Source organism: Thamnophis elegans, chromosome Z (assembly GCF_009769535.1).
Source record: "Thamnophis elegans isolate rThaEle1 chromosome Z, rThaEle1.pri, whole genome shotgun sequence".
NCBI lineage: Eukaryota > Metazoa > Chordata > Lepidosauria > Squamata > Colubridae > Thamnophis > Thamnophis elegans.
Window position 1 is genome coordinate 64,185,424 of NC_045558.1, and position 27,757 is coordinate 64,213,180.

The following is a 27,757-nucleotide window of genomic DNA, read 5'->3' on the forward strand; positions in this document are numbered from 1 at the left end:
TTTAAAAAACTGTTCTGTTCCTCCTTCTCCCACCTCAAAGGTTCCTTTTCATTCCCTTTTGTAGCTTCATAAAGTGGCTTTGCTAACAATGCGAAGTTGGGAATCCAAATGCGACAAAATCCAGCTGCCCCCCAAAAGCCCCTCAATTCCTTCCTATTCCGTGGGGCTGGCAATTGACAAATGGCTTCCTTTCTCTCATGGCCCAAAGTTCTTTGTCCCTGTTGAATATCGTAGCCCAAATACCGAACTTCCAATTGGACTAATTGTGCCTTTGTTCTAGAAGCTTTGTAGCCTTTCTCCTGTAGGAGGAGCAATAGGGCTGCTGTATTGGCATGACAGTCTTCTTCCATTGGTCCTGTGACTAATAGATCATCCACGTATTGCAATACAACATCAGGAGGGGGCAGATTTAAAATTTCCAAGTCCATAGCTAATGCACCCCCAAACAGAGTTGGGGAATTTTTGAAACCCTGAGGGAGGCGTGTCCAAGTATACTGCTGTTTTCTACCTGTCCCTGGATTTTCCCACTCAAAGGCAAACAGATGCCGGCTTTTCTGATGAATGGGGATTGAAAAGAAAGCATCCTTTAAATCAATAACTGAAAACCATTTGGCCTCCGGTGGAATAAGCCCAAGTAGCACATAAGGATTTGGCACAGTGGGATGAATTGTGACTGTGACTTGGTTAACAACACGAAGGTCTTGAGCTATGTGATAACGTCCCTCTCCCTTTGGTATAGGCAGAATGGGTGTGTTCCATTTTGAGTCTATTGGCACTAGAATTTTATAAGTCAGATAAAGCTGGATGACTTCCTGAATAGCTTGTACAATTGCTCTAGGATACGCCCTCTGACGGATGCGTACAGGAAGTCTCATTGGCAGTTCCTCAACAATGATAGGAGCGTGGTGAGCAGCAAACCCTGGGGGGTTGTCTTCTGCCCATAAACCAGGAACTTTGAACTTCCTCCATTTTTCTCCCGGAGCTTCTCTAATCACCATAATCCTCCAAGCCTCTTCGGTAGGCATTTCTAACTGCACCTTGCCATACTTCATCCCCATGGATCCCTTTTCATCAAAGAATATCTGTGCTCTCAGTTTACAAAGCAAGTCTCTACCCATGAGTGGAAGGGGACAGCTTGGGAGATAAACAAATTGGTGAGTAAGCGTCTTGCCTCCTGTTTTGCAAAGCAGAGGTTCTAAAAGAGGTTGATTTTGTGTGGTTCCTGCTGCCCCTTGGATGTTGATAGATTGAGAAGAGATGGGGCCCAAGGGTTGGGTCAGTACAGAGCGAGTTGCTCCCGTGTCCACAAGGAAGGGGATATTTTTGCCTCCCACATTAATGCAGACCATAGGTTCTGGGAGGCTGGGTGAACCCGGTCGGCTTCAATCCCATTCCTCAGCTTCTGCTAGTCCGATAAGAGGAGTGCTGGGTGAAAACCCCTTTGTTCCTCTTTTTTGCATGCCATCAAAGGGTTTCCTGAATGATTCACGTCTCTTGGGGAGATTGGGATGGCTGGGCAGGGGTGGGAGATCCCTTGACATTCTAGGATGTGCATTCTCCCTTTTCCCAAGGCATTCCCGTTGTGGGCACACCCCCTTTCCAGTGTCCATATCTAAAACGAATTGCACATTGATTTCGTCCCAAGGGTGGGGCTATGTCCCTCTCTCTACTTCCTCTTTTCCCACCTGGCATGGTCATTATTGCAGCTGCGAGCAATTCCGCTTTTTTCTTCATCTGTTTATCTTTCTTTCTTTCCTCTAATACATCTCTGTTGACAAATGTCTTCCTGGCCACTTCCTTATGGAAGCTCACTGAGGGGTTTCCCCAATGCCCCTTCCAATTTTTGCAGCTTGTGTCTTATGTCGGGTGCTGACTGAGAAATGAAAGCCATAGCTAGCATCTGAGCATTCTCAGGAACGGTGGGGTCGATTGGAGTATACATCTGATAGGCCTTGACCAATCTAGCATAGAAAGCCTCAGGACTTTCGGTAGCCCCCTGAGTGACTAGGCTTGGTTTTGACATATTGGTTACTGGTTTCCCTCCCATCCGGACAGCTCTTACTACTAACTGCTGATAATTGAGTAGCAAATTCAACTGGTGAGAGTCATAGGGGCTCCATTTCGGGTCCCTTGAAGGGAAACGTTGCTCAATAAAGTCTGCTAGAGTAGTATGAGCAGGGACATTAGGTTTTAAAATGTTAGACACTGCAATTCTGATCTTCTCCCTCTCTTCAGCATTAAAAAGAGTAGCCATTAGTTTTTGAAGATCTAGCCAAGTGGGGTGATGAGTATCTACAATGGTTTTTATCAGATCAGACACCTCGTTTGGCTTAGCACTATAAGGCCCATAGTGAAATTTCCAATTAAGTAGGTCAGAGGTGGTAAAAGGGACATGTTGGAATAGTGACCCCATAGAAATTTGCAAAGGGTCACTGGGGTCTACTAAGAACTGGTCAACTCGTCTCAGTGGTGCCGTCAAAATAGGAGCCTCTGTTTTTGCTCTAGTTCTTGCTGACACTGGTTCAACTTGGACACTTGGTTCTGGCTCTCCTCCTACAGCCCCCCGTAACTGCTCCATATCTTCTTCTTTCTTCTCCCAAAATTCTGGTCCCTGTGTGTCTGGTGAGCTCAGAGGATCCTCCCATTTTCCTCTGTAAGAACTTAATTGTAATATCCTAGAGATTACAGCATCCAGCCCTCGCTCTATCCCTTCTACAGGTATTTGGCTTGTTGATGCCCTAGAGTCTCCTGTGCTACTAGGTGTGGTTCCCCTTGAGTATGCTTGTGATAAGGATCGTGGTGCTCCTGGCAAGCTTACTCCTGGTGGAGGCATGTAAGGTGGTGGTTGGGGCAATTCTTCTGGGGCACTAGACAGGACTGGTGGTTTCTGCTTAGGACTTTTGGGGAGTGTAACCCGAACAGCCATAAGAACACACTGTTGGTTTTGGCATTTCTTCAACCAAGCTGGAGGTCTTCTCAACAAATTATACCACACATCAATATATGGGGCTTGATCCGGATGTCCTAAATCAGGATCAAACACCAACCTATGGACTTTTAAAGCTATGTTGGGATCAAAAGTACCTTTTTCAGGCCATCCAAAACCAAAAGTGGGCCATTCAGATTCACAGAATTTCCTAAGCTCATGCTTGCTCCATTTAATGCCATAATCCTGAGTCATATACCCTTCCTTAAAATGGTTTAACATACATTGCAAGGGGGTCAAGTGAACACTTCTACCCCCACCCATGGTCCTCCCAGGGTACCAGACAACAAAGATTTTAACAATCACCCCACACAGGCTCTGACCCAGGATACCGGGTACACACGGCTATCGTAGGGAAATGCAGTAGCCCCCCCTCAATCACACATACTCATACACTAGACAATCCACCCCCAAAACCTTCCACCTAGTGAGGGAGATCAGGCCTCACCCCCGGCTCAACAAGGAGTCCGGGCCCAAATAGGGAATTCCCACAGTACTTGCCTCTGGTACTTGGTTTCCCTCCTCCGATGCTGGCCAGCCTTTCAAACACCTGGTATCTGGTCCTCCTCTGGTGGTTCTTGGAATCGCCAACCGCCGTTGCCGGAGCCGTCCATCGCTGGGAAGTCTCTCGGATCAAGGGTCCGTTGGCGCCAGGGAGGTTCTCCTGACCAGATGAGCCCAGACACCGGGGTGGGGCATCCTAGAGGGTTTGCAAAAACCCCTTGGCTCCTGGCTGGCTCGCCAGAAATGTAGCAGCAGATTTGAGGTTTGCAATCTACTTACGAAAGACAAGGAGCCAATACCACGAGGTTCCAAGAGAAGACAGGCTTTTATTTTGGACGCGTCCAAGAGTTCAGTAGGAATGGCACCAAGACTGAACTGCCTGGGCTATCCCCTGGCAGAGATTTTATACTTTTTAATTGATCATTACAAATCAGGAGGCGTTACAATAGGCGGATACATTTTTAAGATCATAACTTTGCTTAGGTCAGTAAAAGACATTTTTGGGAAAATTACAAATACATGATTCTCATAAAATCCCAAGTTACAATAGGGAAGTGAATCTTGGTTACTCATGAAGCAGACAGGAAAGATTGCTAAAATATTGCTAAAATATTGCTAAAATATCGCTGATTACAAGTTAAAATCATGCTGAGTCTGAGTTGACATTTAAAAACACGCAGGCTGTCATAATTATTTTTAGTGGTTCCTTACACCCAGGCTTTCCTGTTTTCATTCTTGTGCACAGCTTGCATTTTATGTTCCTTTATTTTTGCAAGAGAAAAAAGAGGAAGTTCCTTTGGCCAGTAAGTCAGAATGCCAGGAAGGTAGAAATGAGCTTTGATTTTGATATTAAGCATTTTTAAAGGTTATAATATTTAGCCTGTTAGAATCACCTAACCTGATTAACTATTGGGGGGTTTACCTGTGCACCCCCTCCTGCATCACTACTCTACTTCCCCTCCCTTTCTACTACTCCTCTCTCTACAATCCACTCCTCCTTATCCTTCTCATCTTCCCCCCTTACCCTCTCTCCTATCCTTCTCTGCCCATCTTTCTTCTTTCCAACTCCTCCTCTCCTTGGTGTATTTCCGCTACATGTCAATATGTTTAGCCTATCCTATTTTTAAAGAAAAAGTAATAATAATAATAGTAATAAGAATATAAAATAAAGAAAAAACAACAACAGTATACATGTGGAGTCAAATTACATTGAAATCTAACACATCTCATCTAACCTGATATATATCCCTCCCCCTCCCCCTTCCCCCTGACCCCCCACAACCTACCCCCCTGACTTCCCAGAACCCATACATGGTATAGATTTTTAACAAACACAGTCTAAGATATATTGAGAAAAAAAGAATAAGAAATTAATAACATCTTTACATTGAACTTAGCTCCTCCTTGCTAAACTAACTTTAAACAATTTAAATCATTCCTGGTCTTAAGCATAGGCTATCTGGAATTTCTTAGTCCCGTATTTATTTTGTATATAATCAATCCATTTTTTCCAGTCTCATTTATATCTCTCATTTGAGTGGTGTTTAAGATATGCAGATATTTTAGCCATCTCGGCTAAATTTGTGACTTTCAATGTCCATTCTTGAATTGTAGGCAAGTCTTCCTTCTTCCAGTATTGCGCCACCAACAGTCTTGCTGCCGTTATTAAGTGCAAAATCAAGCTAATCTCTACCGCTGTAAAGTCAGTAATTATACCTAACAAAAATAACTGAGGAGTAAACTTTATCCTTTTTTAAAGAATATTTTGCATAATCCACCATATTTTTATCCAAAATGCCTTAACCTTTTGGCAAGTCCATCATATATGGAAATATGTAGCATCGAGAGAACCACATCTCCAACATTTGGGTTGTAAATTCGAATACATAGAAGCCAACTTTTTAGGATCTAAATGCCATCTATAGAACATCTTGTAAAAATTTCCTCTCAGGTTTTGGGCTTGCGTAAATTTCACATTTCTTACCCAAATTCTTTCCCATGTATCCAACATTATTGGTTCTTCAATATTGTATTATCATACAATCTTTAACTAATTCTGTTTTGGAATCCATCTGTACTAATACATTGTATATCCTCTTTATATGCCTTAAACTTTGATCTCTTATTTGTTTAAATAGATTATCCTCAACTTGCATGAAACCAATTTTTTTATCTGTTTTCCACCTGGCCTGTAACTGCCCATACTGGAACCAAATTTGAATTACCTTTTCCTCTTTTAATACATCTAAGTGTTTTAGTTGTAATACACCCCTTTCTAGGGTAAGAAACTGTCTGTAAGTAATTCTATCCTGTTTTTGTGCTATGTTCATATTTTCTATTGCGTGTCTAGGAATTGCCCACATAGGTATCTTGTCATTTAATTTGTATTGATATTTTTTCCAAACCCGCAATAAAGCATTCCTTAAAATATGACTTTTAAAATTTTTGCCCACTTTTTTGTTGTATAACAGGTAAGCATGCCAGCCATATACCAAATCATGTCCCTCGATATTAAGTATCCTATCATTAGTTAAATCAATCTAATCACTGATTACAGATAATACTACTGCATCATAATATAATTTTAGGTTGGGTAATTTCAAACCTCCCCTCTCACGCATATCTTGCATTATTTTTAACTTTACTCTCGACTTCTTTCCTGCCCATACAAATTTATTAATACCCTTCTGCCATTCTAGCCATGGCTAGAATGGCCCCCAACTCCATTTTGATAGAGAAGAAGTATGATGTTCTATGAAGCTCATCTTCAGGTATTTCACCCATCTGGAGTCCTAGGACTGTTTACCTAGATAGGTGTAAACAACTCCACTCAGAGCACAATAATTCTTGAGAGCAAATCTCCCTTTCAGTTCACATGGGACTTCACATCACCAGCTCACTTCCCCAACCCAAATGCCATGCTTGCCCTCCCCATTATATGGCAGCTGATAGCAAGCATGCAGCAAAGTTGAACCCCATATTGCAGATGTGGCTGACATTTGGCCCTCCTGCAATAAAGGCCTTAAAAGAAAAAGAAAAAAACCAAAAGACAAGGAATACAGAGAGTAGCATATAATACAAGATAGTAGAGGAATATTACAGTTTATCAGGATATTTTTGGTGAAACAATTGTAAGAGTTTGGAAGCCTGGACGTTCCAAATGTCCACCCATTAAGATTGTGAAAGAGGGGTTTCCAGGCCACCAAATATTGTAGTTCCCCCACCCCAGTGTTTCCTGGAATCTAGGATTTCCTTGACTTCAAAGTGTTGTTCCCCCTTCTGTGAGGAGGGAAACTGGAGGAGGCGGGGAGAAGAGCGAAGGAAAGACACTTGCTCAGGCTTGAAATACTGGATTAGCCTAAGGGTTTTGGGCAGCTCTAACTGTACTGTGACTGGGTTGATAATTCTGTTTATGGGGAAGGGATATACATACTCAGGGCCAAGTTTCTTTGATTTCTGGATAGTTTGTAGATACTTCGTGGGTAGGAAAACCTTGTCCCCCATTTGGAATTCTTTGGGTTTAACCCTTTTCTTGTCAGCCTCTTTCTTTATGGACCTGATGTGTCATCCTGTCCTTCATTGGGAGCAGCAGGTAAACATTCTCCACACATACTGCATTGAGCACAGTTGAAGAGATCTATCCTTTTTCTCATGAAACAACACTGTGACAGCAACTCTCGGCCTAGTTGGTTGTATGAAGCTCTGCTTTAGATTCTTATCAATAAAGGTCCACAGCTCATTCAGCTCTCACAGAATCATTGAGTAGTTTTTTTGGCTTACCAAGTTTTGCCACAGGGAGGATTTCTATGCTGCAGTCTGTGGGGCAATGAGGAGGGAGCACATCAGAACCCCACTCATTGAATGGCTTCCAGAGGTCCAATTCAACCTCCAGCTGTGATTTCCATGGTGCTAGTCTCTAGCCAGGTCAATTTTCACCTTGTCTGCCAAGTCATACCTGCTCTGTAGTTCTCAAGGGGTCCCCCATGGGACACAGCATTGATAGATTTCATTGTTTAGCGATCTTTGTAGCATTCCATCAGAACTTCTGGGGGCCAGCCAGTCATAAGGCAGCCCAGCTCACAAAACCTCTTGGTGTATTCTGCCACTGACCTCTGACCCTAGTCCTAGTCTTGTGTTTGGCTACGGGGCCCTTGAACCACTGACAGAGCGCCATCATAAACTGGTCATAATCTCTTAGTTGGGGGGCATTATCACTTGTGAAGAGTGACCAGTCTGCTGCAGCTCCTTCCAGAGCCATGATAACACATCTCCCTTTGGCTGCCTCCGATCTAAAGTCTTCTCCATACTCCCGCATGTGATTCCAGACTTGAGCTAGGAAGAGTCCCAGGTCTTTGGGATTTCCTCCATATTTTACTGCCAGTAGAGGAACCCTAGGAATTTGGTGCCTCGGGGGGATTACACTCTGCTGAGGGGGTCTGGGCTGCAGCAATGGCTGCCAAAGCTGCCCCCTGAAGAGAGACAGGGGCCACCGCTGTGGTTGTGGAGATGGCAACTCCCCTGCTGCCTCGCTAGCCTCTGTCATAAATGATTTCAGATTTCAGATTATTGAATAATTGCAATTCAACTGTACATAATAAGAAATTGTAAAATCTATCTAATCTATAATGATGCTGAAAGAATCTTTCCTCCCACACATGTAGAATTTTAGATTTGGAAATATATATATGATATATATATGATATATATGATATATATGATATATATGATATATATGATATATATATATATATATATATATATATATATATATATATATATATATATATATATATATATCATTTTAATCTGAAGTTACCCAGCATTTTTTTATCATACCTGAATCAAAATACAGTAAAGCACTGACCCCCCAAACTTCTTAACTTCTACAGTGCAATTTCCAGCTTGAAAAGTTCGTGCAGAATTTTAAATATAAACGAAAGTGAATTATAGTTGTCCTATGAGGAAGATTGTAATTGATTTTTTTAAATGCAAAAATGAAACAGTGCAACATAAGACAAAAATCAGAAGGAAAACCAGATCCTTTCAGCTCATGCTCTGATTCAATCCAGCACTCCTGATTTGGATTTTCTTTCCAACTTTCTTTTCTGAAAGTCAAAATATTAAATAATATTTCTAAAATAGTTCATGTAGCCCAGGGATTCTCAAACTTTAAAAACTGGACCAATTCAAGGCCCCTCAGACTGTTGGGGGGGGGGAACTATAGTTTGATCTGCTTAATAACACGGTGGTTGGGTGTGGCTAGGTGGTCATGTGACTGGATGGGCATGGCTAGGTGGCCATATGACTGGGTGGGCATGACCAATTTAGCAGTCCATTTTGCCTTTGTCCTTCCTAAGCTGTACTTGCTCAATCCAAGGCATCTATTTATTTAATAAGACCCTCCTCCCCAAAAGGAAAAAGGGCACAAACTTTCTTGCCACTTGCCTAACTTCATTACAACAGCAGCTTCAGGTTCCTTAAAATAGGCCATTAAAAAGGAATAAAATAAACAGGAATTCCTTCAAAATAACTCCTGATCATATGTTTCAGAAGGCCATACAATAAACCAGACTGAGAACTGCACCAATTAAGACTGCAACTAAATCCCCCAAGATTTGGGAAAGATGCCATTAGCATTGCATTTCTCTGAATGCACCATATACCTTTATGTAAATTGATTTCTGATGCATTTATCTCATGGAATGACCTTTTGTTACTATTTCCAGCAATATTAATCTGCATTTTTTACTTTTATTTAAAATGAACACATTTCAAATTATATAAACCCCATTGTGGTTATCTGTAGGCAGACAAACACAAACTTCACCAATTTGCACGCACTCTCTCTCTCTCTCTCTCCCTCTCTCTCTCTCTCTCTCTCACACACACACACACACACACACTTTCAATCTGCTTTGAAAGGTAAATATTATATATGAAGGCTCTATAAGAGGAAATGGAGGAGGAGATAAGATGGTGGTCAAGCAGCAACGGCTGTAAAGAGGTCTTCCAAAAATAAATTAGGTTTTTCTTTTCTTAATCTATATATATTTTTATATTTAACTAATTTTTAATTATTTTTAATCTATATATAAGTATTTTTATTTTTAACACATTTTTAATCTATTTTAATCTATACCAGACTTTTACAAAAGCACATATAGTGTGGCTACCATTTATTTTAGATACATTGTAAAAATACTACAAGCCAGGACTTTTAAGAATGGGGGAAATGAAAGTGACAGCACTCTGCAGCAGAGAGTTCATCCAAGCTATTGAAGCAGCAGAAAATGGAAGATTATACTGCAAACAGACAGTCTGTTCCAGTAAGTAACTCATCTGCTGCTCTGCTGTGAATTCACTCTGATAGATCTACTACATGAAGAGTGGCTCATACATTGCATGTGAGAATTCTCCTATCGTTCAAGCAACCCACAATTCCCTCTGTGCTCTTTAGAATGAAGCCCTTTCTGAGCATCTTTTCAACATTTCCAGTATGGGTCTTTTAGTCAGACAAAGTGTGCCCATTCCTGAAACATTGTCACCAAGAGGGAACTGTTGCTTTAAATCCAGGCTCTAACAGTCCTCACACTGCTAAGCCTGAGGCTGCTGCAACTGAATTGACCCCGAGAAGGAAAAGGAGTGATATACAAACTGTGTTACCCACAGCTGCAGAAACTGTTGAGGATGTGCCAGAACAAATGCTGATTGACCTATTCAGTGCATTGCCGTAACCTGAGCAAGTTAATATTATTCAAAGATTGGCTGATCTAAAAGAGACTTTGACAACAACTCAATCTATAGCAAAGCCTCTATTTAATTTGGCTCCACTAATCACTCAACCTTGTGACAATATATTTAACCAACAATCTGCCTTTAGCTCAATAGTAAAAAAAAAAGGTAGTGTCACACAGGCTGACAGTGAGATAACTGCACTGATTGATCCAGACTCTGAGAAACAGCTGAAAAACAAAGGACCCCGTGGAGATTCGTACCCTCACCACCGTCCAGGCCTTCCGCACAGCCCTCAAGAACTGGCTAGCCCGTCAGGCCTGGGGATAAGTCTACTTTCGCCCCTCCCGAATGCTGAGTGAATGTTGAGTTTTACTGTTTAATTTATTTTTGTTCACATTTCTTTTGTATTGTCCTACACTCCCTTTCCTTTTTGATTGTAAGCCGCCCTGAGTCCCCTCAGGGAAAAGGGCGGCCTATAAATGTCCAATAAATACAAATAAATACAAATAGACTTCATCACACAGTGCCCCTAAACCGACAAACACTAAGGATATACCGTAATCCAGCTTCCATCCTCATTTGACTTAGAAGTTCCCACAATATCTTTTCACAAGATGAATCCTCAGCTATGCCCCCCCCCCCAAATGGACATAAATCTACATTTATAGAGACGCCAGAGTTCCTGCCCATTTGAAAAAAAAATCATTCTTGGAGCAAGGACAGAGACACACTGACAATCAAGATATAGAGGAACAACAAGAGGTTCTGCAACCCATGAGGAGAAATATCAAACCGCACAACAATTGTGTTTATGTGGGAAGCATAGATGATATTGACCTAGCTCCAACATCAAGTTGACATCCAGAATTTTTACCAGCTAGCCAACTAACCAAGACAGAGTACCTTGCCTCTGGGAACCCCATACAGATGATGACCTGGAACGTAGCTGGCTGGAAAGGGATGGTTGATAGTGGACTAATGAGCTTTCTCCCTAGAGTTTACAAGAAACCTGGGCCTCCCCAGCCCAAAAAACAAAGGACATTCTTATAAAGCAAGAGGGGGGAGAAATTATATAACCAAAATAAATATTCATACTTCCTAGTTGTCAAATTTGAATATGAAAAGTTCAAGTTAATACTTGTAAATGTGTATATCCCTCCAAACACATCCTAGTATTATAACTCTGAATACTGAAGGGGCTTGGAAGTTATTCTAGATGATATATCTGTATTGTAGCCTCAGTCCATAGTGGTATTACTACGAGATTTGAACACTAGGTTGGGTCCCTCTTTGTATGACCTTGCCCAGAAGAAGGGAATCCTAGGGGAGGTTTTTTTGATAACCATACTCAGTGGCTCCCTAGAGACTGCAGAAGTAATGCTGCTGGTTTGTTCCTAGTTTCCTTAATTTTTAAGGGTAATCTCCAAATTCTGAGAGGTAAGGATAAGTATTACATGTAACCTTACACATACCAGTGGGCCAATGCAAGCAGTGTACTGGATCTCTTTTGTGTGTTTAGAGACAAAGTCGACCTCTTTTCAGAGATCACAGTTCATCTTAGCAATAACAGCGATCATCAGCCTGTAAGTGTGATGTTGCGAGGCCGCTCAGATTTAAGACCATATAACATGGCTGACAGATGGCTCACCAAAAAGGTAGAAGTGGCCCAAAATAAAAGGTTAATTTGGGCCAAAGTTGATACTAAGGCAATATTAGATTGCCTTAAAACAGAGAATTCTATTAAGTGGGCTAGAACAATCCACTACTGATTGGCTGTCAGCCTTCAATGCATTCTCTAATCTCTAATATTCTGAAGAAACACCTAACAACAAACCTGCTACAAAAAGAGCCCAAGGGAGTAGACCCTGTTGGTTTTGATCCTGAATGCCAGTGATTGAAAAAGAATTCAAAGGCAGCCATGAGGCTCACCCAGAGGAATCCTACTGCTCATATACAAGCTGAGATGTTGCACACAAGAAAGAAATATTAAAAAATTAGATCATTAAAGAAAAAAGGTTTTGCCATTTCAATCTGGTCAGAACTCGAGTTGGCTGCCAGAAGAAGTTAGGAGAAAGGGGGAGAAGAAGAAAAATGATTAGAAAGTCCCAGGGTTGAAATTCAGCAGGTTGTGACAGGTTCTGGAGAACCAGTAGCAGAAATTTTGTGTAGTTCAGAGAACTGGAAAATACCAACTCTGGTTGGTCCCAGAGTGGGGTGGGAATGGGGATTTTGCAGTATCCTTCCCCTGCCATGCCCACCAAGCCACGTCCACAGTACCAGTAGTAAATTTTGAATTTCACCACTGGAAAGTCCTACCCTATACAATGTCAAAGATGGAATACGCCCAAAACTGGGTGGTAGAAATTACCCACAGCAATTGATTTTTTACAGGATTGAGTCGGCAATGGTTCCTTTCCATCAAAATCCACACAGCCTTCAAACACTGAGTCAGAAATTTCATAGGCTCACATCTCCAACCTTGAATTGAGTAATTGAGTATCAGCAACATGATGATGGTATTGAACCAAACCCCAAAGCTGAGTGTCAGGCATGTCTCCCTCAATAACCAAGAATGAAAACTCCTAACTCCATTGTTTGTGGAATTAAAATATTTTTACTGGTTATGAAAAGATAGCTGCGAAAGTAAAGCAAGATCTAAGTCAGAAAAGTGCAAACAGATACATATCAAATGGTAACCCAGCCCCTTCCCTCCAACGACCCCACTTCAGTGTCTAATCTGCAACCCCCTTAGTTGTTATGTGGGGTGCATCTCCAAAAGGCATCATCAGGTTGGTATGCAGGATAGTTGGGCTTGACCAAGTCCAAACACTGGCCACCAGCATGCACAGAAGATTGTGAGAAGAAAACTCCCTTCTTCATATCACTCCTGTACAATTTATTCCCATCCCAAATACCATGCCTCCACCCTCCCCATTTCTATAGCAGCCGAATAGTAAATAGGTGAAGAAGAGGCTGACATCTGGCCCTCCTTCAGAAAAAGGACATCAACCCTGAGGAAAGAGAAAAAAAAGACAACAATGCTGCCACCCTCCCCATTTCTATGGCAGCCAAATAGTAAGTAGGCAAAGTAGAGGTTGATACTGAGTTCCTCCTCACTCTTCAACATGAATGACAATTGTCACAGTTCATTTAAAATGAAGTCTACTCAGTACAATTTTACTTAATGAAACTATGCTTTTCAATCAAACCTCAATATTGAAACATGTTTTGTAATTATTAAAATCCATTATATTTTGGAGATTGAAAAAACTGACAGGTTTTAAAATCATAGGCTATCCTGATGTGTTTTTTTCCAGTGATATACCTATTTGATGGGAAACGATGACTTGTCAACAGAAATGGAGTCTCTACACTCTTTGTTTTGCTAATAGACTAATCCTTCAGCTTTGGAAAAATAAATTTAAAGACTCAATTATATTTGTTTATGTAACACTTAATATTATTTATAACTTATGAATGAGTTCTTAGAGAGTCAGACTTTGTATTGATGATTATATCGATAAAACATACATGAAACTATTGTGTAAAAGTTCATAGAAACATACATACACTATATTGCCAAAAGTATTCGCTCACCCATCCACATAATCAGACTCAGTTGTGAGCGAATACTTTTGACAATATAGCGTACGTACATACGTACGTACATACATACATACATACATACATTAGGCCTAACATGTTTGATGATATTATCAGTGTTTTTTCTTTTTTTTATTCTTTTAATTAAAGAAAAAGAAAAATATTACAACTATCAATTCAATCTTATTTCAGCGTAAAATAAGTTCATATATATATATACATATATACATATATACATATATATATATATATATATATATATATATATATATATATATATATATATATATATATATACATACATACATACATACATATATATAACATAGCATTTTCTGAGGACTTTGAATTTACAAAACAGGACAAATATTAGCCATTAGAACACTACTTTCCTTTTTGAAGACTATATAACGAAACTGTCACCACAAACAGCCAAGACAAACTGAATGATTGTTGCAAATCCAAATGAATGCTAATAATTACTAATATGTCAACTGTGTCAGCATTTATTATTAATATAATAATTATAATAATATAGTAATTGGTTTAGTGACATGCCTATTTCAATATTTTTAATTGATAATGTGGACTGTTTTGTATTTTTCAGTTATATTGTATTGTTATAATCTAACTAACTGTTTAAACATCTTCAGATCAATTGGACAATAACTGCCACCATCTTCAGCCAATTACCCTGCTGACTGGTGACACAATATAGCTTTTAAACACCTTTGTAGAATTCCAGGTGAAAAAGGCTATATCAGGTATCCTCGAACTACAACCCGCAGGCCAATGCAGCTAGATGAGGCATGCGGGGCTGCCCTTGAGACATGCAAAGGACTGGCCCCCGGTAACTTGGCCATGGCTCAGGCCAGCCAGGTGCTAATTTATAACTTGATGGCTGCCATCAGAGCCAGAACATGTTCAGCCTTAGATCCACAGGACAGCCCTGGAGCCTGCAAGGAACCATCCCGCTGCTTCAGCCCCACCTATTAGGTGATCGCCACCTCCTGTGGGGACAGGGTTGAGGCGGCAGGGATGGCCACTAGCTGGCTCCAGGGCTGCTGCACGGATCTAAGGCTGACCATGTTCCAGGCTGGATGGCTGCTATCAAGCACTACACCCACCACCAGCACCTCCACTGCCTGCTTGCCAACCTGTGTGACTTCCCTTTCACTGGGACCACCCCCACCCCTGTGGGAAAGCCATAGCCGTGGTAAGCATGGCCAATTCTCCGGAATGAGATGGGAATGAGAAGGAGGCACACAGAAAAGGAAGGGAGGAAGGAAGATGAGAAGGAAGGAGAAAGAAAGAAAGAAAAACATGTAAAGGTATTTTTTTATAAGTCAAGATTTTTATTTTTTTTTAATACAAATTTTCATATATTATATAAAGAAAGTGTTGTCCGGGTCCTTTCTTTTGCATCCTCTAATTTACATAATCTATTTCACATCATAATACCATTTCATTTTCTGCTGAATTATTTTATTGTATATATATTGGTTTGTTTTTTTTAGTGTTTAAAGTTGTTTTAATGTTTCAAAGGTTTTATTTCTTTTAAGGCAAACATTTCATCATTTCTCAATCAGTAAGACATCGAAGTACAATTTTTTGTATGTCAAAATAATTCTAGTTTACCAACAAATTCTTGTCCAGCCTAATATATACCCCTCCCTCCCTCCACCCTCTCCCACAACCCCCCTCCACCTTCCCCCCCCCCGACTTCCCAGAACCCGTACACGGTATAGATTTCTAACAAACACAGTCTAAAATCTATTGAGAAAAAAAAAAAAAAATTAATAACATTCTACATTGACCTTAGCTTCTTCTTGCTGAACCAACTTTAAACAATTTAAATCATTTCTGATCTTAAGCATAAGCTAACTGGAATTTCTTGGTCCCATATTTATTTTGTATATAGTCAATCCATTTTTTCCAGTCTCGTTTATATCTCTCATTTGAGTGATCTTTAAGATATGATGATATTTTAGCCATCTCGGCTAAGTTTGTAACTTTCAATGTCCATTCTTGAGTTGTAGGCAAATTTTCCTTCTTCCAGTATTGCGCCACCAACAGTCTTGCTGCCGTTATTAGATGCAGAATCAAATTAGTCTCTACCAGTGTAAAGTCAATACATATACCTAGTAAGAATAGCTGAGGAGTAAACTTTATCCTTCTTTTAAAGATATTTTGCATAATCCACCAGATTTTTATCCAAAATGCCTTAACCTTTTGACAGGCCCACCATATATGAAAATATGTAGCATCGAGAGAGCCACATCTCCAACATTTAGGCTGTAAGTTCGGATACATAGAAGCCAGCTTTTTAGGATCTAAGTGCCATCTATAGAACATCTTATAAAAAATTTCTCTCAGATTTTGAGCTTGTGTAAATTTCACATTTCTTACCCAGATTCTTTCCCATGTGTCCAACATTATTGGTTCTTCAATGTTTTGAGCCCACTTTATCATACAATCTTTAACTAATTCTGTTTCCGAATCCATCTGTATTAATACATTATATATCCTCTATATGCATTAAGCTTTGATCTCTTATTTGTTTAAACAAATTATCCTCAACTTGGATAAAACCAATTTTTTGATCTATTTTCCACCTAGCCTGTAATTGCCCATACTGGAACCATGTTTGAACTACCTTCTCCTCTTTTAATACCTCTAAAGATTTTAATTGTAGCACCCCCCTTTCCGAGGTGAGAAGCTGTCTGTAAGTAATTCTGTCCTGTTTTTGTGCTATATTCATATTTTCAATTGCATGTCTAGGAATTGCCCACATGGGTATCTTGTCATTTAATTTATATTGGTATTTTTTCCAGACCCGCAGTAAAGCATTTCTTAAAATATGACTTTTAAAATTCTTATCCAATTTTTTGTTGAATAACAGGTAAGCATGCCAACCATATACCAGATCGTGTCCCTCAATATTCAATATTCTATCATTAGTTAAATGAGTCCAATCACTAATTACAGATAATGCCACTGCATCATAATATAGTTTTAAATTAGGTAGTTTCAAGCCTCCTCTCTCACGTACATCTTGCATTATTTTCATCTTTACCCTCGGCTTCTTTCCTGCCCATACAAATTTGTTGATACCCTTCTGCCATTCTAAAAGATTTGCATCTTTTTTAAGTATAGGTAACATTTGGAAAAGAAATAAAAATTTTGGTAAAATGTTCATTTTCACTGCCGCTATCCTACCCAACAAAGATAAATGCAATTTCTCCCATTTTTTCATCTCTGTCTGTATAGTATGCCAAAGTGGTTCATAATTATGCTTATATAATTTCCCATTTGAAGTTAAGATGTTAACTCCAAGATATTTGACTTTTTTAACTACCTCACATCCTAGCATCACTCCTAATTCTTCCTTTTGTTTAGTATTCATATTTATAGCTAATATTTTTGTTTTTCCTAAATTTATTTTAAAACCAGACACTTGACCATATTGATTAATCGTATTCATTAAGACCACACTGGATTCCTGCGGTTGTTCCAATATTATGACCAAATCATCCGCAAAAGCGCATACTCTGTATTCTTGCTGCCTAATCTTGATCCCTTTTAAACCATCCAAGCCCCGTATTTTATTCAACAATACTTCCAAAGTTATAATAAACAATAATGGGGACAAAGAACAGCCCTGTCTTGTACCTTTTCCAATTTGAAAAGAGTCTGTTAAACTTCCATTGACTATGATTTGTGCTGTTTGCTGTTGGTATATTGCTTTAATTGACTGTAAAAAATTATCTCCTATCTGCATTTTTTGCAATATCTTCAACAGAAATTGCCAGTTAACTCGATCAAAGGCCTTCTCAGCATCCAAGAATATATACGCAGCAGGGATCTGGTTGTTCTTTCCCAAATATTCTAATGCCTTAATAATTAATCTGACATTACTTTTCATCTGTCTCCCCTGTATAAAACCTGTTTGGTCAGTGTGTATCAATTGTTGAATAACCAGCATTAACCTATTTGCTAATATTTTAGTAAAGATTTTATAATCTACATTAAATAATGAAATAGGTCTATAATTTTTGGGTTGGGTAGTATCTTGATCTTCTTTGGGTATCAAAGATATAAACGCTGTCTTCCAAGATGGAGGCACTTTACCTTCCATTTGAATCATATTAAATAATTCTCTAAGAGGTTCTACCATTTCTAACTGTAAATTTTTATAGTAAACCGCTGTCAAACCATCTGTACCTGGTGCTTTCCCTAACTGTAATTGCTTAATTACCTGCAAGATTTCCCCCGAGGTTATTGGTTGATTCAATTTTTGCCTGTGCTCTTCTCTAACTGAAGGTATTTTCTCTTTATCTAAATATTTGTCTATATCTAAACCATTAATTTTATCCCCTTTATACAGTTCTGTAAAAAATTCCCGAAATGCCTTTTGAATCTCTTCCTGTTGAAACACCTCCTTCCCTCTGTAAATCAGTTTAGATATATTTCGAGTTTTCCTTTTTTCCCTAATCTGATAAGCTAACCATCTGCCAGGTTTGTTTGCATTACAAAAGGTATTGTGTTTTGCATATAATAAATTAGTGGCTACCTGGTCAGAGATCAACATGTCAAATTGAGATTTTAATATGTTAAAGCTTTCTTAACCTTTATATCGCCTGGGTTCATTGTTAACTCCAACTCTTTTCTCTTAATTTCCTCTTCCAGTTCTGTTCGTTTTAACCCTTGTTTATTTCTATGTGTTTTATTTATATTCATCAGCACTCCTCTCATATACGCTTTGCTTGCATCCCATACGAATTCCATAGATGTACCCTTATTCATATTCAAAACAAAATATTCAGATAACAATTTTTTACAATCATTAATATACTTTTCATATCTAAATAAGTTTTCATTCAATCTCCAAGACCTTCTTGTCTGCACTACCCTTCCCAACTCCATCCAAACTGGGTTATGGTCCGAAAGGACCCTAGCCACAATCTTTGTCTTCTTGGCCCTAGAAAGCAAATCATTAGTGGTTAGTATAAAATCAATCCTTGAAAGGGATTGATGCCTGTCAGAGAAGAAAGTGAAGTCATATTCCTCTGCATTTCTTTCTCGCCAAATATCTCTCAATTCAAAGTCATCCATGATGTCAAAGAAAGGTTTGGGTAACTTTGCTCGCATCTTAGTATTTGGGCGAGAAGTCTTCTTATCTCTCTTAGTGTCTATCACTCCATTCCAATCACCCAATAGTATGCAGGAATTATAATCCCACTGTACTAATTTAGCATGAAGATTTCTATAGAATCTATCTTGCTGTTGATTGGGGGCATAAATTCCCAAAAGTAATGTCTTTTTTCCTTCTAGAATTAGGTCTAAAGCAATATATCTTCCGAAGGGATCTGCTTCAATTAATTCAGCTTTCATATCTTTTCTTAAGTATACAACTATACCATTCTTGGTAAATCTTCGATAACATTTTCTTGTCTCCACCAAACAAAACCTTATCTAGCCCCTGAGGGTTTGGGTAGATCCCAAACCGTACCTTATCGCTTTTAAACCTGTTTCTAACCTGTAAATATTCCCACCATTCCAGATTCCTGCCCAGCTGCTCTAATTCCATCTTTGTTTTCATGTTGCCATCTTCTGTCATGATGTCTTTATATGTTATGTTTCTTGTCCAATTAAATACACTGGGATGCGTTAAGGCCTCTAATGGTGCCAACCAGCACGGAACCCTAAGATAGTATTTTTTCCTTATCTTTTCCCAGACCCCCATCAAAATCTTCCGAATATAATGTCCCATGAAGTACCTATGGGGGGTGTCTCTTTCTTGCCAGAGGGAGGCATGCCATCCCTGAGGGAGGTCATGTCCCTCTATAGCCAATAGGCGCCTTCTACTCAACATCACCCAATCCTTCACCCATGTCATAATTGCTGCATTATAGTATGCTTCCCAGTTGGGTACTCCGAAGCCTCCCAGTTCTCTACGTTTTTGCAATATTTGGGCTTTAATTCATGCTTTCTTGCCTTGCCACATAAATCGAGCCACTATTGTCTCCAAAGATTTTAAAAAAAATTTGTCCAATTTAGTTGGTGCCGTTTGAAATAGAAACAAAAATTTTGGTAATACATATGTCTTAACTGTCGCAATCCTGCCCATCAAAGACAGTTGTTTACCACTCCAATTAGTCATCTCTTTAGATACCTGCTGTAGCAATTTCATATAGTTATCTATCTTGATAGAGGAACATCTCTCCGTGAGCCAAATTCCCAAGTATTGTATTTTATGGGCCATGTTAATCCCTAACAGGCTTTGTACTTCCCTTTTCTGGTTCAGAGTCATATTCTTAATTAACAGTTTTGTCTTCTCTTTGTTTATACGTAGCCCCGCTATCCTACCATACTCCTCTATTTTACGTAAAAGTTGTATCCCAGAAGCCATAGGATCCTCCAGGATAAAAACAAGGTCATCGGCGAAAGCCTGGACCTTAAATTCCTGAGCTTTAGCTCGTAACCCTTTAATTTGTGTGTCACTCCTCACTATTCTAAGAAGGGGTTCTAAGGTGAGGATAAACAGTAGGGGGGATAACGGGCATCCTTGTCTTGTGCCTTTACCAATCTCAATATCACCCGCCTCTTCTCCATTTACCAATAATGTCGCGGTTTGTCGTACATAAATTCCCCGAATTGCATTTAAGAAGTTTTCTCCAAACTTCATATTTTCTAATTGTGACAACATAAAGTTCCAATTTACCCGATCAAAAGCCTTTTGTGCGTCAAGAAACATAAAGGCCACTTGTTTATCCGGCCAAGCTTCATAATATTCTAAGGCATCCAAAATAATTCTAACATTATCTTTCAAATGCCTTGACGGCAGGAAGCCGTTCTGATCAGGGTGTATAAATTTATTAAGGAAGAATTTAAGTCTATCTGCCAGTATAGCTGCAAAGATTTTATAGTCCACATTCAAAAGTGAAATGGGCCTATAGTTTTTAATTTGGGTGCGGTCAACTCCAGCTTTAGGCAAAAGGGTTATATAGGCCTCAGCCCATGATTTCAGTGTGATAGAATCCGTCAAGACAGCATTAAATATTACTATCGTCTCTTGTCCTAAGATTTCCAAAAAAGATTTATAGATTTCAACTGGCAAACCATCCATGCCAGGAGTTTTGTTGTTTTCCATTTTTTTGACTGCCTTTTCTAATTCATCTATTGTTATCTTTTGGTTCAGTACCCCTTTTGCTTCATTTGAGATCTTGGGTAGATTTGCATTGTCTAAAAATTCCTTAATTTGGTCCTCAGAAATTTCTTCCCTACTATATAGTTGCTGAAAAAAACCTTGGATAATTTCCTGTTTCTCCCCCTTGGTTTCTACTAATTCCCCTTTACTATTCTGCAGTTGAGCTATACGTCTGCTCTCTCTTTCTTTTCGAAGTCTCTTCTTTCGAAGAGAGCCAATGACCCGGTTTGTTAGCATGCTCAAAAAAGTTTTGCTTAATCCCCCTAAGTTTCCGAGCAACATCCTCCTGGTCTAGAAGGGAGATCCCATGCTTAATTCTAGCCATTTCTTCTTTTTTCCTATCATCTAGTGGGTTCTGTTGCAAGGCTTTTTCTACCACCTTCAGTTTGGCAGTTTTTGACCTGCCAAGATGCTAATGAAGAGATGGATAAAAGCCTTCTAATAGCATGGGAGAGAAACTTTGGCTATGAAATTGAAATGGGCAAATGGTTAGATCTATGGAGTAAGACCATTAAACTTACAATATCTACAGCATTCAAAGAAAACATATACAAGATGGTTTATAGGTGGCACTTCCCCCCAACGAGGTTAGCCAAGATGTTCCCTGGGTTATCTCCATTGTATTGGAAATGTGGAGGAAAGGATGGCACATTCTACCATATTTGATGGTCCTGTACTGAGGCCACGAAATACTGGAAAAGGATTAAAAAATGGCTAAAAGAGGTTACCGGGGCAAACATGGAATGGAGACCCGAGAACCTTCTACTAAGCATTAAACCAGAAAACATGGCATTTGAGCCTACATATAATTGTGGCCGCAAGAATAACTTATGCACAAATTTGGAAATCCACTACCATACCGTCGGAAGATGCTATAATTAAAAAGATCTATGAATGTGCAGAAATGGACAGAATGACGGGTTGGCTGAGGGACAAAGGAGAAACGGAACATTACCTTAGCTGGAACTTATGGTATATGTGGGCGACAAGGAGAACAGCAGGGACTTAAAATGGGGAAAGTTAAAAGTGAACATGGGTATTGTAATAGATCCCTGAACTTTGTAATGAGAAGATGTGGCTTAGAGACCTAACAATGAGGAAGGAAAGAAAAAAGTTGGGCTGTGAATGACCGTCACTGTGGGGCGGGGAGGGGAGGGGGGGGTTGTATGTTTAAAATTGTATTTGTATTTGTATGTTTTACTCTTAAAAAATGTATAACTAATAAATTTAAAGAAAAAAAAGAGAAAAATAAACTATACCATTCTTCTTTTCCATAGCGGAAGCTACAAAATGTTGACCAAGTTTTGAGTTAATCAAATATTTTTGATCAGTTGATTTGATATGAGTTTTTTGCAAACAAATTACATCATTCTTAAACTGTTTGAGATAGTGAAATATTTTCTTTCTCTTCTGTGGAGAATTCAGTCCATTGACATTCCATGTTAAAATCTTAGTTGTCATCTTTGGTTGGCTGAAGCATTTTTAGAGCTTCCTGCATGGCCTGTTTAACCTTAGGCCTAGCTCCTCCCACTGCTTCCAGACTTGTTATTGTAGTTCCTTGATCGATGGCCGGTGATTGTTGATGTTGTTGCTTTTTAGCTTGTTTCTCCATTCGTCTAGTAATCATGCAGCTGGGTCTTTGTTCCATAACACCTTGCGCTTCTAGAAGAGAGAGATGCTCCATCTTATCTGGTGGTTGTGTAGTTTGCTGTCTATCCTGTCCTTCTTGTGGTCTTTCTCCAGGTCCAGATGGTGCAGAATATCCAGCTTTCAATATATTATAATAAAAATCTCGGGCTTTCCATACTGAGTTGAGGCGATGTCTTTGCCTATCAAATGTAAATATAATGCCAAATGGTGCGTCCCATTTATACTGTATCTGACGATTTCTGAGTTCTTCGACCAAAAAAGCGTAGTCTCTCCTGGCTCTTAACATTTGAGGTGGTATCTCTTTCAAAACAATCAGGTCTTGACCGCCAATTTGAAGCTTAGTGTTATAAGACTCTTGTAGTACCATATTTCTAAGCTCTCTTGTAGTGAAGTATATAACGATGTCTCAAGGAAGCTGCTTCTGCTTTGCCAGAAAAGAGTTAACGCGATAAACTTTGTCGATTTGCCAGTCGAGATTGGTCCCTGGTCTTCCCATCAGGCGGTCAAAAGCTTCTGATAGGATCTGTTTCAGGTTCTCCTGTTTCTCCTCACGCAGCCCCCTTACTCTTAATGCGAACTCCATTTGTCGATACTGTATCATAATAATTTCTTTTTCAGCATTTTCCACTTTTTGTTCCACCGCCTCTGTTTTCAATGTCAAGTTGGTATTGGCGTCATTAAGATCCTCTAGACTATCTTCAATTCCAGAAACATGTTCTGTCAATACAGTTACAAGTCTCAGCATTTCATCTTTAATTTTAACAACCCTGGCATCGATTTTCTCATGCAACTCCTGTTTAAGACCTTTTATTTCATCTTTAATTTCTTCTTTCATTTCTTTTATTTCCTCTTTTCTCTCCTGTTTTATCTCCTCTCTATGATCTCTAAGCTTATCTTCCATTTTAATTGTCTGTGCATTAAGAGCCACGCTTAGTTCACTCAAGAAGAATTCTTTCGTTAACAAATCCCCAGCAGGGGGCGTAGGGAGCGGAGGTTGCAACCTTGTGCCAGGCACTGGGGATGTGCCCCTGGGAATAGAGGGCGACGGTTTCAAGTTAGGATTTGGTTTTGAAGCCATTTCAAATTTTATCTTCCTGCAATTAATAAAACTCTGCTACCTGACTATGCAGCTTTAAGTAAAGAAGCTGAATTTCCCCCTTTACTTTGAAATTTGAGGCTTGGCAAAACTTTCAGTGAGTAAGCATTGTAACAAGACAGTTCAGCAGATTCATCACCATTTAAATTCCAGATAAGCAAGATTAATGAGAGAGTGAAAGTCTTGTAAAAATGAAACTAATTAAGAAGCTTCTGCTGGCTGATTGTAAAACAAGATAAGGATGCTCCTTTGAAATTTTTGAGTTCTTGTAACAATTAACAAAAAGTAATCATTATTACCGGAGAATCTAGCCTGCTCGGCGCCATTTTAAAAGCCGCTAAGTAAATAGATTTTCAGAGGAGAAAAAAAAAAGAAGCTAAAATCTTGATAAACAATTATTGTTCACGCAAACGGATCCAGCTCGTGATAAGATTAAATCAATCAAAGCTTTGAACTGAGTGGGGGAGACCTACTTTGTTCCACACAAGGCAGTTTGAAGTCTCCAGCACGGACGCCGTTCTGCTTTGGGCTAGCCCCCCTCTCTCTGCAGGCACAAAAGCTGCAAAAATCGAAGAGCATTTGCCAGCAAAACTATTTCTTCTTCCCTTCTTGCCTGAAGGATAAGAAAACCTGTTAAGACGTCAGATGGAAGATCATCTAAACAGGTACGTAGCCAGGAATTCGGAGGCAGCTGATTTTAAGCTGCCACCAACAGCAGGCTCCACCCAGGAAGTCTCTGCTGAATTATTCTCTTCCATTATTTATCATTTTTATTGTCAGGCATGCCTCCCTCAATAACCAAGAAAGAAATCTCCTAACTCCATTGTTCATGGAATTAAAATACTTTTACTGGTTATCAAAAGATAGCAGTGAAAGTAAAGCAAAATCTGAGCCAGAAAAACGCGAACAAATACATATCTAATGATAACCCAGCCCCCTCCCTCCAACGACCCCACCCCAGTGTCCATTCTGCAACTCCCTTAGGTGTCATGTGGGGTGCATCTCCAAAAGGCATCATCAGGTTGGTATGCAGGACAGTTAGCCTTGACCAAGTCCAAACACCGGCCACCAGCATGTGCAGAAGATGGTGAGAAGAAAACTCCCTTTTCCATATCACTCCTGTACCATTTATTCCCATTCCAAATACTATGTCCCACCCTCCCCATTTCTATGGCAGCTGATAGTAAGTAAGTGAAGTAGAGGCTGACATTTATATTTATTGTTCCTTAATACATAAACAACATCTTCTATTGCCCCTTCAATGTTACCCAAATTTTCATTTCATATTTTCTCCATTAAACAACATATATCCTCTAATTCAATTTTAACATAGAGAGCATTTCTTTCATTATTGTATCCACAATTAACAATATAGTATAGTTACTTTATTTCTTAAATAATCATGTAACATTAACAATCTTGCTACTATTCCTTTTAGTCTACTAATATAACTCTTTTCCCATTTCTTCCTCTTTGAACCATTTTCTCTTGGGCTCTCAAGAATTCCACTTCCCATTCAAGAGTGGTGCTCAATTTGAGAGTTCCCCTGGACTCACAGCTCCTACTGGATAAGTAGGTGATAGCTGTGGACAGGAAACAGTTTGCCCAACTTCAACTGGTGTGCCTTTCAAGGATTGGGGGGGTCCTTCAGTCAGCAATTCATTCTATGGTGACCTTATAACTTGACTATTGCAACATGTTGTACGTACATGGGAATACCCCTAAAGATATCCTAGAAGATTCAAATGGTTCAGAAAGCAGCAATTTGCTTCTGGGTGTAGTTCAAAATACTGGGTATTAACTATAAAGCCCTACATAACCTAGGGCCTGATAACTTGAGGGACCAAATATCTCCCATATTATCTGCCCTGTCAATTGGATTTGGCAGCATTGACTCAATACCAACTGTTGGGATCCTGGAAGCACATACATCGTCTATAACAGGGGTGTCAAACTCATGTTGTCACATCGGCACATGACATATTGGGATTTTCCCCCCCTTATGGTGGGTTGCACTGTTAGCCAGATGTTAGACATTTATTCCAGTTATCAAGTTCCCTTCCCAAGGGCCTGGGATAGGAAGAAGTTTTTGTTTGATGATATTAAAGATACTGTTGCAAAATGTAAGCTATTCCAAGAAAAGCTGCCTTTTGCAATTATCTAATGAAACCAAGCTGCTTATTACTATTAATACTATTTTTGATATTTTTGCCCCAGTTATCCTGTTTTTATTTGCATACATATATGTTTGAATTTTGTGATTTTCTTCAGTTCTCTTCTATTTTGCTGTCTCCAGGCAATGACATGTTCACTATCCAGACTTTTTTGTCTTTCCTGTTGAAGTTTATGTCCAGTGACATGACTAAGAAAATGCCCAATTTCAGCATATGGAGAGCTAAAATTGACATCATAGTTTTTTCCTTGTGTGTACAATACTCTGACAAATCTTTGAAGAAATAGAATTGATTGTGCCTAGTTGCCACTTAATATAAATAGGAGCTTGAGCAAATCATTCAGTTTCTCCTCCACAAGTAATGGGACTTTGTTGGTGGTCTGTATATATATTTGTATTCTCTACAACTGTATGGATTAACACTGTATTAGATTTCAAAGTATAATCAATGGGTAATCTGCACATCGGAAGCCAGTTATGCATTTTAGCTTTTAGTTTGCATCATATAAACATTATATATATTATCTCCTGACAAGCAAGAAGTTATTTTATGGGGTAAGCATTTTTCAGAATGACTAGCATTCTTAAGAACTCAAGCCAAGGCAAATATGTATGTATGTCAAATTAAAAAGTGCTAATAATTACATATGATTAGAAACTTCTAGAAATATAAATTAAAGCAGCAAATGCATTTTAAAAATAATTGTTTCAGAGATCCATTATTTTGAAAAGTAGAACATATTAATTCTTTCATCTATATTTACCATTGGTTGAACCAAATACAAAGCAATTGCTCATACTAATATTGTAATTATAGAACAGATGTAATGTTACTATAATTACTATCTTTTTTGCAAAACATAAACCACCTTTTGATTGATCTCATTAATAGTGTTTAAAATTTAGCTTGAATGTAGAGTTCTAGTAATGCTAGAAATCTTTAAAAAATATTTTTGCATCCAGTCAAGAGACAAAAGGAGCAACACATTCATTAAATCATATACTGGATGATAAAATCACATTTAGCTACTACTGTTCCAACTTGGATATGTGAACTACAAATGTACTTGGGCAATTTTAAAAACGTAGTTGGAACAAATACTCAGTTTTCTTTTTCTTTTTCTTTTGAGAAAATTTTTTATTGTTTTAGTTAAACAAAAAAAAATCATCTTTCGTTACATCTTGTTGAAAGCGTATCGATTGGTTACAAATATATTCCATGTGTTTCTTCGACAATCCTTACATATGCTTCATTCAAATCAGGTTGTACATTTTAAGTCAAGAAAGAAAAGTTACATATTTTACTATCCCTGTACCATTATTCTCATTTAGTTACCATTGTTTAAACATGTTTTTATCTAGAATCATTTATATTAGAAGACACAACCACCTACTGGCATTCATTTGCAATTTCAATAGATCTCAAATAACATTGCACTTTTATAACATATTCTAAAATTAATTTGGTTAAGTAAGATATCTAAGCATTCCCCCCCCCCCCGTAACACACCTGTATGCATCATTAAATATTGTCCATTAACATTTCATTGTTATTATTGTAGTTAACTAAAGGTTTTTTACTGTTTATCTCACCTCTCCTCTTCAGGCCCACACAATATTATAACTTTATAGCTGTCTTTAAACAATGATTTATTAATAAGATTTATAGGACTTTTCCCTCAATCCCAAATTAGTTAATTACGTGCTAAGAAAATAAGACAATCTAAGAGATATTAACATTTTTATTTGACAATCACCCAAAATATACATTAGCATTTCTATGGCCTGGTTATTTATCCT

General features: G+C 38.8%; 1 protein-coding gene across 2 annotated transcripts in view; it reads left to right on the forward strand.

Annotated features, from left to right (window-relative positions):
* Positions 1-27,757, forward strand: part of ITGA9 (integrin subunit alpha 9) — a 615,138-nt gene that overhangs the window by 538,535 nt on the left and 48,846 nt on the right. The gene's annotated exons all lie outside the window — the stretch shown is intronic.